General features: G+C 38.0%; 1 pseudogene; it reads left to right on the top strand.

Moving 5' to 3' along the window:
- Positions 1-1,114: 1,114 nt before the first annotated feature.
- On the top strand, positions 1,115-1,588 carry LOC140612018 (large ribosomal subunit protein eL20 pseudogene; annotated as a pseudogene).
- The last annotated feature ends 18,619 nt before the right edge of the window (positions 1,589-20,207 follow it).

Raw genomic sequence — 20,207 nt, 5'->3', positions numbered from 1 at the left:
CTGTCATAGTTAGAAATTTGTGCTAAGAATACAAGATAATGAGGGGCACCTGGCTGGTTCAGTTAGTAGAGCATGGAATTCTTGATCTCAGGGTCTTGAGTTCAAGCCCCACATTGGCTGTAGAGAAAGAAAGAAAGAAAGAAAGAAAGAAAGAAAGAAAGAAAGAAAGAAAGAAAGAAAGAAAGAAAGAAAGAAAGAAAGGAAGGAAGGAAGGAAGGAAGGAAGGAAGGAAGGAAGGAAGGAAGGAAGGAAGGAAGGAAGGAGAAAGAAAGAAAGAAAGAAAGAAAGAAAGAAAGAAAGAAAGAAAGAAGAAAGAAAGAAAAGAAAAGAAAGAAAACAATACAAGATAATGCAATTTAAAAATGAGCAATTTATTCTACCTAAACACTAGACAATGAATTAATAACATTCAATGGCTTGCACTGAAAGACTTACTGAATTACAAATACAGCCCTTCCAGGATGTTAAAAACATAATTAAGAGTAGCCTGAAATGGAAGCACCCAAGATGTGCAAACAGTGTGGTTATATAAGAAATAAAACATCAAAATAGTCATTTCACATTATCAAGCAAAGTTCAGAGCACAGTAAGAATTAAGTATTCCAGAGAGGGTTCTGCATTCACTTACAACTCCTCTAACTGAAATTAGAATTGTCATCTCCTTTCCTCAACTCACAAGCTATACTAAAGGAATATAGTCAACTGGAAAACAAAGAGCACTTGACTGTACAGATTAAACCAGTTTTAAGCATTTTCACATAAAAGCATACATCACGAGATGCATTATACAGCATTATTTCCACAAGATCAAATTCTTACCTTTTCCTCATTCAGATTGGCTACTAAGTACTGTGTACTTAAGGATCGGATCCACTGCTTTCAAAGTTATAAGTCTGCATACCAGAAAAGATTTCACTGAAAGTAAAGGGTTTCTAGGTGCCTGAGTATCTCAGTGAGTTGAGAACCTAACTCTTGATCTCAGATCAGGTCTTGATCTCAGGGTCATGAGTTCAAGCCCCACATAGGGCTTCACATTGGGTGTGGAGCCTACTTAAAAAAAAAAAAAATTAAATGGCTCCCTTTCTTGGGTGGCAGTAAGAGCAGAGAGTGTGTCATGAAGGCCTCAGGCACATTGCAAGAGTACAAAGTGGTGAAGCACTGTCTGCCCACCCCCAAATGCTGCACCTCTACCACATGCAAATATTTGCACTTAATCATGTTGTCACCAGCTCTTGCTTCTGACACTTTGTGTCTCAGCTAAAGAAGATGGAGTCTTTGGGGGAAATCATCTACTGTGGTCAGGTGTTCAAGAAATCCACCTTGTAGGTAAAGAACTTCAGCATCTGGCTGTGCTATGATTCCCACAGCAGCACCTACAACATGTGCTGGGAGTACCAGGACCCAATCACTGCAGGTGTTGTCACCTAGTGCTACCGAGACACTGGGCACCCGACATAATCCAGACCATGAAGGTGGAGCAGATTGTAGCCAGCAAGTGAACTGACCAGCAGGCAAGCAATTCCACGGCTCCAAGATCAAGTTCCCACTGCTTCATTGTGTCCTACATCGCCAGCAATGTCACACCTAACCACCAAGAGGCCCCAAACTTTGTTTTAGATGTAGAGCCTCCTTGTCCCCAGGTTTGTCCAATTAAACACCTTGGGAAAATCAGGATTCTCAGGAGAAAGAAAGAAAAAGAGAGAAAGAGGAAGGAAGGAAGGAAGGAAGGAAGGAAGGAAGGAAGGAAGGAAGGAAGGAAGGAAGGGGCTCACAAAGAGAGCTCAGGTTCAAGCAGCCTAGGAAGATCCTGAAGTCACCTTCTCCCAAGGACACAATAAGCTACATATTGAATAATTTTCTCTAAATCAGTCCTGAAAAACTGATTAACAGCACCTCTACAACAAAGGATAAAAGAGCCAGATCAAGATGGGTAGGAGAGGCAGAGATGTGCTCTTGCAAAAACCCCACCTCAGGCCCAGCAACCCACAATCAAAAGGGGTCTCAAAAAATGTTACTTTTCCCTGAAGGACCAAGAGGTTCATATCCCCACATCAGGCACCTCAACCCTAGGCTCCTGCACCAGAGAGATGAACCTTCAAAATGTAAAACCAGTGGGGATTATGCCCAGGAGAAACAAAGAACTATATGGAAATGGAGAATCTGCTCTTAAAGGACTCACACCTACAAACTCACTCACCCCAGGACCTAGCACCTACAGTTAGCAGTTAGAAAAGCACCTACAATCTTAAAGCACTTAGCAATCTTAAAGTGCAGGAGAGGCAGAAAATCAATGCAGCTGTCTATGGGGATAGAAGTGCTAGCGAACAGCAGTTTGGGATCTCTATCTTATTAATGCCAGCATTGGCAGGGGCCACTTTGGCAATCTCCCTCTCACCTGCTGGTGCACGTAGGCACGCCCTCCCCTCAACACCATGGTCATGCCACAGCTGTCCTGCCAGGCACCCTACATATCTCATGCCACAGCCCTGGCCTGGCCACAGCCAGCAGACATGTGCAACCCATACAGGGAACTAAGCCCTGGCTCTAGTGGCCAGAGGGGACTGCCCTTCTGGGTTCCATAGATCACCTTCTACACAAGGCCACTCCTTGAAGATTGGGAGAAGTAACTATTTCACCTAATATATAGAAATAAGCACAGAGAATCAGGCAAAGTAAGAGACAGAAGAATGGGTTCCAAAAGAAATATCAAGACAAAATCTCAGAAACAGAACTTAGTGAAGTGAAGATAAGTAATCTACCTGATAGACTTCAAAGTAATGGTCATAAAGATGCTCACCAAACTCAGAAAAAAAACAAACAAACATAGAACTTCAACAAATAGATAAAAGAAAAGAAAGAAAGAAAGAACCAAACAGAAGTCATAGAGCTAAAGAATACAATAACTGAACTAAAAAATACACTACATGTTCAACGGAAGACTGGATAAAACAGAACTGATCAGTGACCTGGAAGACAAAGCACTGGAACTGACCCAGACATAGCCGAGGGGAGAAAAGGAATTAAGAAAAAGTGAAGATATCTTAAAGGATCAAAAGAACAACATCAAATGGAGTAACATCCATATTACAGGGATCCCAAAAGGAGATAAGAGAGAGAAAGGGACAGAAAATTTATCTGAGGAAATAATGGTTGAAACTTCCCTAATCTGGAGAAGGAAGCAAACTACCAAATCCAAAAAGCCTAGAGAGTTTTAAATATGATGAAGCCAAAGAAATTCATACCAAGATACATTGTAATTAAAATGTCAAAAGTTAAATACAAAGACAGAATACTAAAAGCAGCAAGAAAAAACAACTTTTTACACACAAGGTGGATCCCCTAAGGCTATCAGCAGATTTTTCAGCAGAAACTTTACAGGCTAGAGAAAAGTGGCATGATATATTAACGTACCAAAAGGAAAAGAACTTCCAAGTAAAAATACTCTACGTGGCAAGGTCATCATCCAGAATACAAGGATAGATAAAGAGTTTTCCAGATAAGCAAAAAGTTAACGGAATTAATCAACAGTAAACTGGCTTTATGTTAAAGAGACTTCTTTAAGCTGAAAAGAAATGGCACTGATTAATGAAAAGAAAACATAAAAAAGAAAAAAAATTACTGGAAAAGGTAAATATATTGTAAAGATTATAGGTTAATCATTTATAAAGCCAAAGTAAAGGTCAAAAGACAGGGGGTCTGGGTGGCTCAGTCAGTTAAGTGTCTGCCTTCAGCTCAGATCATGATCTCAGGGTCCTGAGATCCAGCCCTGAATCAAGTTCTCCACTCAGCAGGGAGTCTGATTCTCCCTCACCCTCTGTGATCTTTCTGGCTCTTATGCTTTCTCAAATAAATAAATAAAATCTTAGAAAAAAAAAGAGGTCAAAAGACAAAAGTAGTGGAATTAACTAAAACTACAATAGTTAAGCGATACATAAAAAGATGTAAATGTAACATCAAAACAAAATGGGGGTAAAAATGCATTTTTGAAATGTATTCAAATTTGAGTTGTAATTAATTTAATATAGTCTATTATGTAAATAGAATGCTATATGTGAACTTTGTAGTAACCATAAGGTAAAAACTTATAGTAAATACAAAAATGAAAACGAGAAAGAAAAAATATCTACACATAATACTCAAGAAAGCCATCAAACCACAATGGAAGAGGAAAATAGAATGAAAAAGAATGGAGAGGATCTTCAAAATGGAGGCTATCTACAAAAATAGCCAGAAAACAATGATCAAAATGGCAATAAATACACACCTATCAATAATTACTCTAAATGTAAACAGATTAAATTCTCCAACCAAAAGACATACAGTGACTGAATGGATAAAAAACAAGATGCATCCATACGTTGCCTACAAGTGACTCACTTCAGAAGGATACACAGACTGAAAGTGATGGGATGGAAAAAGATAGCTCAAACAAATTGAAATTTTAAAAAAAGCTCATGTGACTATACTTACATCAGATAAAATGGTCTTTAAAACAAAAACTGTAATAAAAGATAAAGGAAGACATTGCATAATAATAAAGGGGTCTATCCAGCAAGAACATATAACATTTATATAAATATATATGTACCTGGGACACCTGGGTAGCTCAGCAGTTAAATGTCTGCCTTCGTTTGGCCCAGGACATGATCCCAGAGTTCCAGGACTGAGTCCTGCATGGAGGCTGCTTCTCCCTCTGCCTATGTCTCTGCCTCTCTCTGTGTCTCTCATGAATAAGTAAATAAATAAATCTTTAAAAAATAAATAAAAATAAATAAATGTATATATACATACCCAACATAGGAGCACTAAAATATATGAAACAAAGATTAACAAGTCTAAAAGGAGAAATTGACAGCAACACAGTAAGACTGGGGGACTTTAACACCCCACTTACATCAATGGATAGATCATCCAGACAGAAAATCAATAAGAAAACATCATCCTTAAATGATACCTTAGACCAGACGGACTTAATTCATAGACATATATAGAACATTCTATCCAAAAACAGAATACAAATTTTTCTGAAGAGCAGATGGAACATTCTCGAGGAGAGATCACATTAGTCCACAAAACAAGTCTCAAGAAGACTCAAGTCATATCAAGCATCTTTTCCAATCACAACGGCATGAAACTAGGAAAACTGGAAATAAAGCAAAATCTGAAAACCAAACAACATGCTACTGAACAACCAACATGTCATCAAATAAAGGAGAAATCATAAAATACCTAGAGACAAATGAAAACAGAAATATAGGGCAGCCTGGGTGGCTCAGTGGTTTAGCACCACCTTCGGCCCAGGGCCTGATCCTGGAGACCCAGGATCAAGTCCCACGTCGGGCTCCCTGCATGGAGCCTGCTTCTCCCTCTGCCTCTGCCTGTGTCTCTGCCTCTCTCTCTCTCTCTCCCTCTCTGTCTCTCATGAATAGATAAATAAAATCTTAAAAAAAAAGAAAGAAAGAAAAAGCAGAAATATAGCATACCCAAACCTATGTGATACAACAAAAGTGAATGTAGGAGGGAAGTTCATAGCAATACAGACCGAATTCAAGAAACAAGAAAAATCTCAAAGAAGCAAAGTATATTTACAGCTAAAGGAATTAGGAAAAAAGGAACAAATAAAACTCAAAGTTAGTAAAAAGAAAGAAATCATGAAAATAAGACCTGAAATAAATGAAATAGAGACTAAAAAGACAAATAGAAAAGATCAATGAAACTAGGAGCTGTTTTTTTGAAAAAACAGATAAAATTGACGGACTTTCACTAGACTCACCAAGAAAAAGAGTGCTCAAATAAATAAAATCAGAAATGAAAGAAGAGGAACAACATATGACACTATAGACATACAAAGGATTCTAAGAGTCTACTATGAACAATTATATGCCCACAAACTGGACAACCTAGAAGACATGGACAAATATACAATATATTTGTATATTCTATACAAATATAGAAATATACAAGCTTTCAAGACTGACTCATGAAGAAATAGAGATTCTGAATAGACCAAACAATAGTAAAGAGATTGAATACCCAATTAAAAACCTCTAACAGACAGAGGTCTGGACCAGATGCTTCACTTGTGAATTCTATCAAACATTCAAGAAGATTTAATACTTCTCTTTTTCAAACTTCTCCAAAAAGCTGAAGAGGACAGAATGCATTCCAAATACTTTCTATGAAGCCAACAGTATGCTGAAACCAAAACAAGGACACCACAAAAAAAGGGGGGAGGGAATTACAGGTCAATATCCTTGTATTGGGATATTAAACATAGATTCAAAAATCCTCAACAATGTTAGCAAATGTTACAACAATCCTCAAATGTTAGCAAACTGAATTCAACAATACATTAAAAAGATTACACACCATGATTTAGTGGGATTTATTCCATTGATAAAGGAAGATTCAACATCTACAAATCAATCAAACTGGTACACCACATTTAAAAAATGAACGAGGAGCTCCCGGGTGGCTCAGCAGTTGAGTGTCCACCTTCAGCTCAACATGTGATCCCACTTGGGGGATCGAGTCCCGTATGGGGCTCCCTGTGAGGAGCCTTCTTCCTCTGCCTATGTCTCTGCCTCTGTCTCTGTGTTTCATGAATACATAAATAAAATCTTTAAAAAAAAATAAATCAATAAAATTTTAAAATTAAAAATAAAAATTATATGATCATCTTACTAGATGCAGAAAAAGCATTTGGCAAAACTCAACATTCATTTACGATAAAAAAAATCTCAACAAAGTTTGTGCATGTGTATGATATGTGTCAACATGATAAAAGCCATATATGACAAACACAATTAATGATATATTCATTGGTGTAAAAGCTGGAATCTTTTTTATTAAGATCAGAAACAAAACAGGGATGCCCACTATCTTCCCTTTAAAAAAAATAATAATAAGGTTTTATTTTTAAGTAATCTCTATACCCAACATGGGGCTTGAACTCACAACTCCAAGATCAAGAGTTGCATGCTCTTTCAACTGAGCCAGCCAGGTACCCCATCCTCACTTTTATTCAGCATAGTATTAGAAGTCCTGCCACAGCAATTAGACAAGAAAAAGAAATAAAAAGCATCCAAACTGGAAAGAAGAAGTATTTGTTGCTATTTGTGGATGAGATGGTACTATATTTAAATAATCCTAAGGACTCCACCAAAAGTAGTTAGAGCTAATAAATGAATTCAGTAAGTTGCAGAATACAAAATTAATATACAAAAACCTGTTGCACTTCTATACACTAATAAACTATAAGAGAAATCAAGAAAATGGCTCCATCTACAATTGCATCAAAAAGACCAAAATATCTGGGAATAAAATTAACCAAGGAAGTGAAAGACCTATACACTGGAAACTCTAAGATATAAGTGAAAGAAATTAAAGAAGAGACAAGTGGAAGGATATTCTTTTTTTTTTTTTTTTTTTTTTTTTTTTTTTTTGGAAGGATATTCTATGCTCATGGATTACAAGAATTAATATTGTAAAAATATTCATATTACCAAAAGCAATTTACAGATCCAATGCAATTTCTATCAAAACTCCAAAGGCATTTTTCACAGAACTAAAACAAATAACTCTAAAATTTGTGTGTAACCTCAAACGACTCCAAAGAACCAAGGCAGTTTTGAAAAAGAAGAACAGAGCCAGAAGTATCACAATCCTTGATTTCAAACTATACTATAAAGTTATAGTAATCAAAACAATATGGTATTGACATAAAAACAGATACACAGATCTCTGGCACATAATAGAGAGTCCAGAAATAAACTCATGCATGTATGGTCAACTAATTCATGGCAAAGGCATCAAAAATATACAACGGATAAAAAATAGTCTCTTCCAATTAACGGTGCTGAAAAAAATGGACAGCTTCTTGCACAAGAATGACACTGGACTAACCACTCTCTTATGCTATATATTAAAATTAACACAAAATGGATGACTTTAATGCTTGACCTGAAAACATAAAAATCCTGGAAGAAAACATAGGCAGAAAGCTCCTTTGATATTGGTCCTTTTTGACTCTGACTCAGAGACAAAGGAAACAAAAGCTAAAATAAATAAATGGGACTACATCAAACTAAAAAGCTTCTGCATAGCTCTTTCCACCATCTTGGAGCCTGTGGGGGCCTGCTAGGAACAAGATGCCTAAAACGACAGATATATTTGGAAGGCTGTGGTCCAAGGTCATTTTCACTGGCTACAAGTGGGTCTCTAGAACCAGAAGGAGCACACAGCCTTTCTTAAAATTGAAGGAATTTATGCTGAGATGAAAATGAATTCCATCTAGGCAAGAAATGTGCCTACGCGTACAAAGCAAAGAAAAACACAGTGACTCCTGGTGGCAAAGCAAACAAAAACAGGATAATCTGGGGAAAAGTAATTCATGGTCATAGAAGCAGCAACATGGTTTGTGCTAAATTTCAAAGCAACCATCCTGCTAAAGCCATTGGCCACACAATCCATTTGATGCTGTAACCCTTAAGGATTTAAACTCTAATTACTATTTAAAAGTAAATAAAGGTATAGATTTGTTCTCTAGGAAAGAAAGAAAGAAAGAAAAGAAAGAAAGAAAAGAAAGAAAGAAAGAAAGAAAGAAAGAAAGAAAGAAAGAAAGAAAGAAAGAAAGAAAGAAAGAAAGAAAGAAAGAAAAGAAAGAAAAGGTAGGAAGGAAGGAAGGAAGGAAGGAAGGAAGGAAGGAAGGAAGGAAGGAAGGAAGGAAGGAAGGAAGGAAAAGAAAGAAAAAAAAAGAGAAAGGAAGAAAGGTAAAGCTTTTACATAGCTAAGGAAACCATCAACAAAATGGAAGGCAACCTACGAATGGGAGAAGACATTTTCCAATCAATATCTGATAACGAGTTGATATTCAGAATATATAAAGAACCCATACAACTCAACAACAAAAGCAAACAATCCAATTTTAAAAATAGGCAGAAGATCTGAATAGACATTTTTCCAAAGAAGATATACAGATGACTAATAAGCACATAATTAGATGTCCCACATCACTAATCATCAGGGAAATGCAAATCAAAAACCACAATGAGATATCTCTTTTTACCCAACAGAATGGCTACTATCAAAAAGATAAGAAATAAGAAGTGATGAGAATGCAGAAAAAAGGGAACCCATGTGCACGGTTGGTGGGAATATAAATTGGTGTGGCCACCATGGAAAACAGTATAGAGGTTCCTCAAAAAATTAAAAATAAAGCTGCCATATGATTCACCAATTCCACTACCGGGTATTTATCTGAAGGAGGGAAAACACATTAAATTGAAAAGATATATTCACCCTTATGTTCACTGAGGCATTATTTACAATAGTCAAGATATAGAAATCACCTGAAACCATTGGTGGATGAGAAGATATACTAAAAATACACAATGGAGTACTACTCAGCTGTAAAGGAGAATGAAATCTTGCCACTTGTGACAACGCGGTAGACTTTGAAAGCATTATATCAAGTGAAATAAGTCACACAGAGAAAGACAGATACTTATATGCGGAATTTAAAAAACAAAACAAACCAACAAAACAAAATCCAGACTCACAGGTACAGAGAACAGAGTGGCGGTTGCCTGAGGGCAAGTGGATGGGGAGAATGGGTAATGGTGGGGGGGGTCAAGAGGTACCCACTTCGGGTTATAAAATAAGTTAAGTGATGGGGATGTAACGTACAGCATGGGAAATGCAGTCAGCAATATTGAATTAACTTGTACGGTGACAGATGGTGACTACACTTATTGGGGTGATCAGTTCATAATATATACAAATGTCGAATCATTGTGTTGTATACACGAAGCTAATAATACTGCATGCCAACTATACCTCAGTGAAAAAAGAAAAGAAAGGACTCATTGGATGCTTTATAAGGAAATATTGCTAGGTAACGTAATATAATGTTCTCTCTCTCTTTTAAAATATGCCTCACCTCAAATAAATAAATAAATAATAAAATATATCTAATATATAGATATATTTATATATTATAATATATTAGATATATATATCTAACATATCTGTTTACTTTTTCCCACCTAATCCCAGATTTTAGGCCCTTTAAATGCTCTGCAGACCCTATGCACTTTTTTTTTTTTTCAGACCCTATGCACTTACTTCTGAAGGCCAATGACATCAAAGAGATTAAAATGGGCCCATGTCCCACATTAAGTACAATCATTTTACTGTAAAATTTTGGAGAGGATTCTTACAATTTTGTTTCTGAAATATTAAGCTTCTAGGAAAATGCCTAACTTATGACCAACTGTGATTTCCAGGTGATCCTCAAGCATATAGGGGAATGCTTGCAGAGTGAAAAGGTTTAACTTAAAACCGTTTTCAAACGCCTTGACATTTTTATGATACTCTTGTTGACAATGAATGAAGCTGCCATAATGTTGCGTTTTGCATAGTTATCGACCTGAACTTTGTACTTCTCATCTGTGACCGGCATAAGTGTGATGAGACCTGGAATATTTTCCTAGGCCTGTGAGACTTGGGAGACTCTGGAGTGCCTTGAGTTCTTAAGGAACTACATAGGCCTGCCCACAACAGCCCCAGATCATCATCCCCGCCAGACACCGGGCACAGGAGTCTTCAGGGACCGAACCACAAACACCCAAACCCGGGGACTGGTCCCTGTGCAATACTGTCTGGGCTTCTCTGGTCATGTTCTGGCACTGGCCTGTCCCCTGGCGAGCAGCCCACACGCGGATGGGATGTGCCTTCTCTGAGCACGGAGAGCTCCTCAATGTCTGGTGGCTACCCTTGGCTCCTTGTTGGAAGCTCTTTTTGTTTTGTTTTTACATCTTCCAAATAAAATCTTCTTTTTGAGGTTCAGCTTCACAGAAGGGATGGTATATAACTCACCACATTCCCTCTCACCCACACAAAAAAACCCAAAAGTGCTCAGTGGAAAAACCTTCAGAAATAAATGGACACAACATACACCTCTTGACAGCTCCTACCCAGTCTTCGGAGGCTTCTTGAAGGCAACCCTGTGGCTAACAGCCCAGGCTCCCCACTTCTTCTTCTGAACTCTGCTGGGGCCGGAAGCCTCTCAGCCCACTGTTCCCAGGACAGTAGCACCACATCATTTGTATGTGCTGCTTTAAAGGAAAAATGTCTGCAGAAAATTGTTAACTATGTAGGTAAATACGGCATACTGTTACATTTACAATTCGAAAGATTTTTTTTCAATATTTACAATTCTGATTTCCTTGTAGATGTTCCCAAAACAATGGCACCGTTAAACCCTAAAATTAATACCTTACATTGAGAACAAATGCTATGCTTTTTATAAGCATGTCCCTAATCTGTTCTTTCTCTTTATTCATTTAATATCAGTTGAGCACCTTCGCTGTGCCAGACACCATGCTGAGCCCTGGTGAGTACAGCAGACGGAGTCCCTGGGAATAAAGAAGGCAACAATTGCAACCCATCGCCGTGTCTTCTGTAAGTGCTTCTGCGTGGCTAATTTAAACCTGTTTTACTAAAATTCAATCCCATTCCTCCTTGTTCTACCCATGGAGTAGATAAACAACAGCCAATCACTATCCTCTCCAACACAGGCTTCCTGATACTTGAAACACTCAAATATCTTTCTTCTTGTTCAAAATAAACATATTTTTCCACAAAGAAAAGGAGATTACATTTGATGTGTGCAACAAGCCAATATAACTCCTTTGCTGTGTCATCACATTGTCACTGATATGAAAATATAGACTATAACTTTTCAGTCATATTGAAGGGATAAAGGAAAATAGAGTCCCATGTGATCAACCAGTTTCTCAGGCATTAATCTATACACAATCCTGATAATACCATTCAAAAAATAAATGCGCAATAATGAAACAAAAAAATTGTGCCTCGTTGCCCTAGCTGAGAAAAAAAAAAAAAAAAAAACCTAATAGGTCTCTATCCCCTATGACTCATATCTGAGTACCCTGCCCCCAAAGAAATCAAGACACACTGTCACTGAACCACATTATTATCCCTTAAGAAGACTATAAAATGTGTACATCATTCATTCGTTGACACTGAACTTGTGCCAAAACTATTAAGAGACATATTAATACGTATCCCAAATGTGTAGGAATGACTACAGAATAAAACACAAAATGAAATTGGTACTCACTATTAATTTGTCTTCTATAAATGATTAAGTAAAGCATATGAAGGAAATAAAAGGGCAATAAATATCCTTTTATCACAAACTGGGGGATTTCTCTTACTCCGGGCTTGCACACAACCAGTTTAGAAATATGCATAATTGCCTATGGTCAACATCATATCACTGCCAGATCACACATTAAACAGATAACCACTATTATTATAAAAGCGACTTCCTTGACCTCATATTTTGGTCTGGCTAGGAATTCCTGTATTTTCCCAGATCAGCTGTTACACGGTGCCAATCTTGTGCTGTGCATGTCAATTTGTCCCAGTATAAGTGACCGGCGCCTTACAGAGCTTACTCGAAAACACACTTACATGCATAGGAATAGCATAAGTTCAAGAAATATGATCATAGTTCTTGCAGTGCTTTTTAAAATCCGAAGCCTATGTGTGTTTTTCTATTATAGCTAAGGTACAGTGTGTGTTATTTGGCAGCTGAATTTGACATGAAAATATAAAAGGTTTGGGCAACCACATATTTGGAAATAGAAATCTTTCCTGAAAACATGGCTTTGGTTTTTAAACACAGCTAAATTTCTGGAAACTTCAATTTGTTAAAGACAGCCAAGACTTCAATCATATTTAACATATTCCTGGGGTTTACATATAGTGTTTCAAAGTAATAAACAACATCTTGTTTGGAGTAGCATGAAGAAAATGAGGCAAGCACTTCTTTAGAGTAAAAGCTCCACTTTTAAAAATAGTTTGGAGACTCATTCTTATGTTGGTAAAATCACAAAACACTATTCAGCAAACAAAACATGATGAGCTCAATTCAAGTTGGTAAACATTTTTAGCTGGCTTCATTTGTAGTAAGAATTTTAATGTAACCGTAACTTCAAGAATACGTCTCTTATAATAGAAACTTAAAGGGCAAAACTTTTTTGTAATTGTTAATAAGAACAATGGTGTCAAGTTTGCACTTGAAAATCGGAAGAGATGTGATGACAACAGTGAATTGATTGTTTGAACAAGTTTAAAAATCACATTACAGTGCACGAAAATGCGACCACATTTACTCACCAGCGCTCTCACTGCAACGACCAACAAGCCCCAGGCCTGATTCAGTAGCAGAAAATAGACTCCTTCCATAAGGTAGGGTCTATATATACCTTACCTCCAGCACATAAAACTAGAAGTGAAGTTGTAAATCTTTCACATGTTTTTGCCTCATTGGTCTACACATAAGAGCAAGGTCTAAGAGCTCTTTAGTCCCTTAGTGAGAATAACAAGCCCTTTTCAACAAGCAAAACAGGATGAATCAAAATAGTACTATCCAAGGAAAGGAAGACGCTTTCTCTATCCTCTTTATAAGAAGTCAGGTCAAATTTCATTTCACCGTGCTTTTTTCCCTAAACAGGGGCTCAGTAAACAGAAAATCTGTTGTAAGAACGAGTATGGATTCACATCCAGATTATTTAAGGCTGACCGACTAGTAAGCATATGGACATCTTGCTCTGTGGTCAGTACTCCTTAATTTTGCCTGCATGTTATTCCTAATGTGTTTTATAATAGACATTTTATTTCTAGTAGTTAGCAGGTAAAACATGGGAGTTTGTCTGAAGGTTTAAAAGTTGGTGAGATACTAGCTCACACCCATAAGGATAGATACCATCAAAAACAGAAAACAACCAGTGTTGGCAAGGATGTGGAGAAATTGGAGCCTCATGCCCTGTTGGTGGGAACGTTAAATGGTGCGGCCACTACAGAAAACACTATCAGTTCCTCAAAACATTAAAAATAGAATTACCATATAGTCCAGCAATTTTACTTCTGGGTATACACCCAAAAGGACTAGAAGTCAGGTCTCAAAGACATATTTGGACATCCATGACACAGCAGCATTATTCATCACAGTCAAAGGGTGGGAGCAACCCAAGGATCAACGAATGAATGAATGATAAACAAAATGTGGCCTATACAACACAATGGAATATTATTCAGCCTTTAAAAAGTAATGAAATTCTGATACATGCTACCACATGAATGAATCTTGAAGATATTATGCTGAGGGAAATAGGCCAGTTACCAAAAGACAAAAACTCTCAGATTCTCCTTTGTGACGTGCCTTGAGTAATCAAATTCATAGAGACAGAAAGGAAAGCAGTGGTTCCCAGGGCTGGGGGTAGGAGAGAATAGGAAGTTATAGTTTAATGGGTACAGAGTTTCAGTTTTGCAAGAAGAAAACCGCTCTATAGATTGGTTGCACAACAACAGGAATACACTCAACCCTACTGAGATGTATACTTAAGAATAGTTAAGGTGGTATATTGATGTGTACTTTGCCACAAGGAAATATTTTTTTAATTGAAATAAATAAAGTCTACATATTCTGAAGACCAGGGCCAAGTATGTTGTGTCATTTTATCATTGAATCTTTTTTTTTAAGATTTTATTTATTTATTTGAGAGAGAGAGAGAGAGAGAGCACAAGCAGGGAGGAGGGGCAGAGGGACAGGGAGAAGTAGGAGCCTGATGCAGGGCTCCATCCCAGGACCCTGAGGTCATGACCTGAGCCAAAGGCAGACGCCCAACCAACAAAGCCATGCAAGTGCCCCTTTATCACTGAATCTTGACAACAACAGAGGCCATGAGTGTTATTACATCCATGTTACAGATGGGACAGCTAAGGCCAAAACCTCAGAACTCAGAAAAGATCACAGTTGTACTAAGTGGAGGGATTCCGAGACAAAGGACTCCATACCTGTGTTATGTTCAGTAGCACGCTCTGCCTCTTGCACTAATGTTGATATTTTACTGCAAATTCCTGTTTGCTAGGGCCCCAAACAGCAATCATTGTCATTATTCAATCACCCACACGTGCATTGGTCTTATACCCATGTATTCAACGTTAAATAGGCATTGGGATGGGAAGAGAAGGTCCCTGGCTTGCATGGTTTACCATCCAGCAGATAAAAGCATATATGAAGAGCTCCTGGGTGGCTCAGTGGTTGAGCATCTGCCTTTGACTCAGGTCGCGATCTGGGGTCCTGGGATCGAGTCCCGCATCAAGCTTCCCACAGGGAGCCTGCTTCTCCCTCTGCCTGCATCTCTCATGAATAAAATTTAAAAATCGTCATACAAAAATAAAAAACAGATATGAAAATGAAGGCCCTTGCATATAAGCAGAAATATAAGAGATTTATAGCCATCAGTTGGAGCCCACAGGAGGAAAGGAGAATGCCCTCCGAACAAAAAGCTGGAGGCAAGCTCTGCCTTCTATGCACGTTTATCTAAGACCAACTCTGATTGACTCAAAGGGGCCAAAGACGTGCTCCTGTAATTTCTGCTGTGATGGCTGTCTCTCCTCCAGCCTTTCCATCCTGCCTCCCTCACTGTTCCATATGAAAATACCCCCCATTTTTTAGTAGAGAGGATGGAAGCCTGAAAAAGTCTATGTTAAATGTCTATTTGTAAAAAGAAGTTTCTGATCTAAAAGAGGAAAAGATTTGTAAGAATATCCAACCATCCACTTAGAGAAAAAATACTGTGAAATATTAAGTGTTTGACTAAACTTCTCTTCCAACAGTCTAACAATGGACAAATATCAGGAGGAAAAAAGGAAAATCAATATTTTAAAACCATTTGCCTCACCCACCCACAGCTTAGACCTTCTCAAAATCCTTAGGAAAAAAAAATTATACACGAGTATAATGTGTGTGTACACACTCGTCTTTGTCCAATTAAGTAAGAAGTAAAGTTTTAAATGTTCCCTATGCATGCAAGAAATGATAAGATTGGGATGTCTGGGTGGCTCAGCGGTTGAACATCTGCCTTCAGCTCAAGGAGTCATCCTGCAGTTCAGGGATCGATTCCCACGTCAGGCTCCCTGTGAGAAGCCTGCTTCTCCCTCTGCCTGTGTCTCTGTCTCTCTGTCTCTCATTAGTAAATAAATACAATCTTTAAAAAAAAAAAAAAAGATAAGATGTAGTAATTTTGGTGATAAACCTTAAGACTTTAAAAACCAATAAGGAGAGCAGCCCCAGTGGTGTAGCGGTTTAGTGTCACCTGCCGCCCGGGGTGTGATCCTGGAGTCCCGGGATGGAGTCCCACATCAGGCTCCCTGCATGGAGCCTGCTTCTCCCTCTGCCTGTGTCTCTGCCTCACTCTCTCTCTCTCTGAATAAATAAATTTAAAAAAAAAAAACAATAAGGAGGGGATCCCTGGATGGCTCAGCATCTGCCTTTGGCCCAGAGCATAGTCCTAGAGTCCCAGGATCAAGTCCCACATCGGGCTCCCTTTATGGAGCCTGCTCTCTCTCTCTCTCTCTCTCTCTCTCTCTCTCTCTCTCTCTGTCTCTCATGAATAAATAAATAAAACCTTTAAAAAAAATAAGGAAATGTCTATAGAATCACGTCTCAATATGCTAGGAGAACTTTGAAAGTACACATACTAAGGATTGTAAGATTTTAGAGGGATGAGGAAGTCTTTTGCTCCTTCTTTTATATGATTTTATGAATATATGATCCATTTTGGGACGTTTTTCAAATAAAAAGGAAAACCAGACAAGACTAATAAATGCTTTCCTAGATGCATATTGCAGAATAAAAGAAGGAAGTCCACTGTCAATGACTATGCTGATTTACATAACAGACACCTTTATCCTTCATTAACAGGAAGTGCTGTAGCACAGTGGTTAGAAGTGGAAGTTTTTAAGTCAGACTTTGGTTTGAATTGAAGCCTGATTCTTACTGTTTGTGAGCCAGAAAAATATGATTTACCCATTCAAAATGTATGCTCCCATCTGTAAAATGGGAATAATACCAATCCCTTGGATTTATTGTTACAGTTTCAGAGGTTAATATGTCAGGTACATACTGATCCCTCAGTCAAATACAATTATTAAAAGATTACAGTTAACAAGAGGCCAGGTGACTCTACAGTGTCAGCATGGAATTAGCTGAATGTGGACCGAAAGGATCAGGAAAAACAAACTGATACTAGACTGTAAGGAAAGCTTGAATTTGATAATAAGGCAGCTTAATCACTCAGATATTGATTAGGATAATAAGGAAGCTAAATTTGTTTCCTGCTTCTAAAGATACCATGTGTTTGCTTGCTATCCTGGTTTCCTGAGTAGTCAACAATCTCAAGAGATTGTTCTTGAGACTTAACCATGTATGATTAAAAATAATAGATGATATTGAAAGCATCTGGTTCAGCAAATGCTCCCAGTCAAGGTACTAATGCTGCTTTTTAAGAGAATGCAAACTGCCAAAAGGAATGCTGATTGAATTTCTAAAAGGTAAACTGCCTAACACAGAGGAATGAGAAGTTATTTTTTAAAGAGTTAAAAGAGATTCAGTTGAGATTTATCACAGTTAAGTACTAAACCCAGACAAGAAAAAAAAAAGTGATACAGATAAAAGTGGTTACGCAGAGATTTTAAAAGCAAGCTGGTTGGACAGTTAGTAGAAATATCTCTAAGTTTGCATAATAAAATCACATAAAATAAACAGAAATAACAAGGTTAGGCTAAAAGGAAGATGGCAGGCAATGAATTGAAATCTACAAAATATTTCAAATAATCCTAAATATCTTTCTACAAATGTTAAACTGAGCTTCCTCATTAAAGAATAATTTTTTTGAAGTCAAGGTTCAGTGGGGGGCAGGGATTTAACAATGGAGAGGCATAGATTTATCTTGCTGTCTCGGCAAATATTGTCATAAAATGATTTTGCTCTCCAACTTGGTAAAAAGAGCATTTGAGCAGTGTACACATACCAGAAGAAATTATCGTGGGCAGAGAAGTAAAGTTGTCACACTGGCCTTTTATTCCTCTCCTACTGTTAGAGATTTAATCATATCTGGGACACGTATGCAAAGCCAGCCAACTATACTGATGGGGGAAGTCATCTTTGCAGTGAAACATGGGGGCTTTTGTATCCTTTAAGAAACCTGTCCTGGCCAACCACCCATAGGATGATTTTGTCGTAGAGACAAATGGAGTCAAGGCACTATTTCCAAAGTTCCACTTAGGCTACCCAGGAGGAGGCGGGACATTCTGGATGTGTGGATCCTCCTGACCCTGATTTTCTCCTGCTTGCCCATTAGCACACATTAGTTTACTGTTCACATTGTCCTCTAGACACTAGGCAGGGAGAGCAAGCGGACTAAACCAGAAATAAACCTTTGGTGAGAATGGGAAGTGGGCTAGGGGTAGGGCATGGTGAAGCAACAGCCAAGGCATCAGGCCAGAAAAACAGGCTCTGATGGACATACGGCATCCATATTTTCCAAACCAGAGCTCATGACACATAGCTTGACAAGTATGATTGTACTTATGGACAGAATATTTACAACCCAGGGTTGCCCTGGAAAATCTAGGATATATAAACACCACGTCCACAGAGGCATTGGAAGTGGGAAGGCTAACATAACCTACTTTGAATTCTGCAAGTGCTGGCCAGCACATGTGAAAGCAAGTTGAAGTCACCCTCGTCTCTATTTATTTCGATCACAAATGCATTACATATTTTTGACACATTTAGGATCTCTATTCCAAAGACTTGCCATAAGAATAGCAGGTGATATCTGAATGAAATAGATTTTTACAGTTGAGTAGAAAAGCGTGCATCATATCAGATTAGATTGTTTGCCAAACTTGCCTGCCCAAGCCTTGCAGGGGGACGAAACTCACCCAGAGACTTCAGTGTAGCAGCAGAGAGGAAATATTCTCAGAAAGCCCATGCACACTTGCGCACAGCGTTCCGATTAGGCTCCGTACGTTTTCAGAAAGGAAATTAATCAATTCAAATATGTGCCACTTTTTTCTTGCCTTACATCCATTTAATTACTTGCATGTGAGAGTCATTGTGTCTTACATGACCCCCCAAAAAATACTTTAGTGAAAGCTTCTTGTCCAAAGAAAAACAAAGGTCAGTAACCTAATATCCCCCGGCAACCCTAAAACAACAAACCAGGGAGGGGGGAAAAGTGAAGAAATGCTCAGTATAGGGGAAAGATCTTAGTTCGTTATATTCTTTCAACAGTGAATAAAAGTTATGATTTTTCCCAATAACTATAAATTGACAGTGTATTCAACTTTTAAAGATGCCTAAGGAGACCCCATAAAAGACTGGAAGAGTTATTCTGCGGGTGGGCAGAGACCTTCTAAGGACTAGAAATGTATCAATACAATATATGCTGTCATGTTCCAGAAACTGGAAAGTGGGGAAAATGCCTGAGGGATTAAAAGGAAAGTCTCTCTCCTTCACATGAGGAAACTGAGGCACAGCGGCACATCCAGGGTTACCTTGCTAGCTGTCACCGAGTCACGGCAAAACCCCATCTCCTGCAGAGCTTATGGATGAGCTTATTCATCTGTAAAATGAGGGTGCCGAACTCCGAGGTCAATGCCAACCATAACATCCTGCAATGCTGTATTGATTGATTGCTTTGTAATCTACTTATTTGTATTTTGGCTCTTAAATAAAGGTAAGGCTGCCAGGTTTGACATATTTCTAGCCCTTAGAAAGCTGACCTGACAGTAAAGCCCTTCCAAAACATTTATAGAGACAATGTTCAGAACAATTTGCAGAATTTAATAAGGTGACACATTCTGAAGCATGGTACAGTTACAGGCAGCCAACCTGAATGGATGCATGTGAGGGAGGTATTATTTTTTTTTAATTTTCAAGATGTCACTACCAAGGGAGACATATGCCAAATGGCAACACAGGCCTCTATCAAAAAAAAAAAAAAAAAATCCTTGAAAAAGGCATGAAGAGCATGACACAAGAAGAATGAATGAAACATCAAAACAGGATACCAGGAATGAGAATATGCTCTGATTAAAATTATTTAAAGTCATCTGATGTCTCTTCTTTTTCGCTTACACCTGGCCCCAAAATATGGCCATGCAGAGGTTTCCCAATATTTAATAGCCTCGTATGAATCCTGGATAGATCTTCTTAAATCAGAGTATATAAATTAGTATAAAATCAGGCTATATTTTAAAAATCATCTAGTTATTATGTTTCTTGTTTATGGCAAACAGGAGTCCATGTTTACCATACTCCT

Source organism: Canis lupus, chromosome 20, assembly GCF_048164855.1.
Source record: "Canis lupus baileyi chromosome 20, mCanLup2.hap1, whole genome shotgun sequence".
Classification (NCBI taxonomy): domain Eukaryota; kingdom Metazoa; phylum Chordata; class Mammalia; order Carnivora; family Canidae; genus Canis; species Canis lupus.
This window is presented reverse-complemented; position numbering and strand designations above follow the sequence as displayed.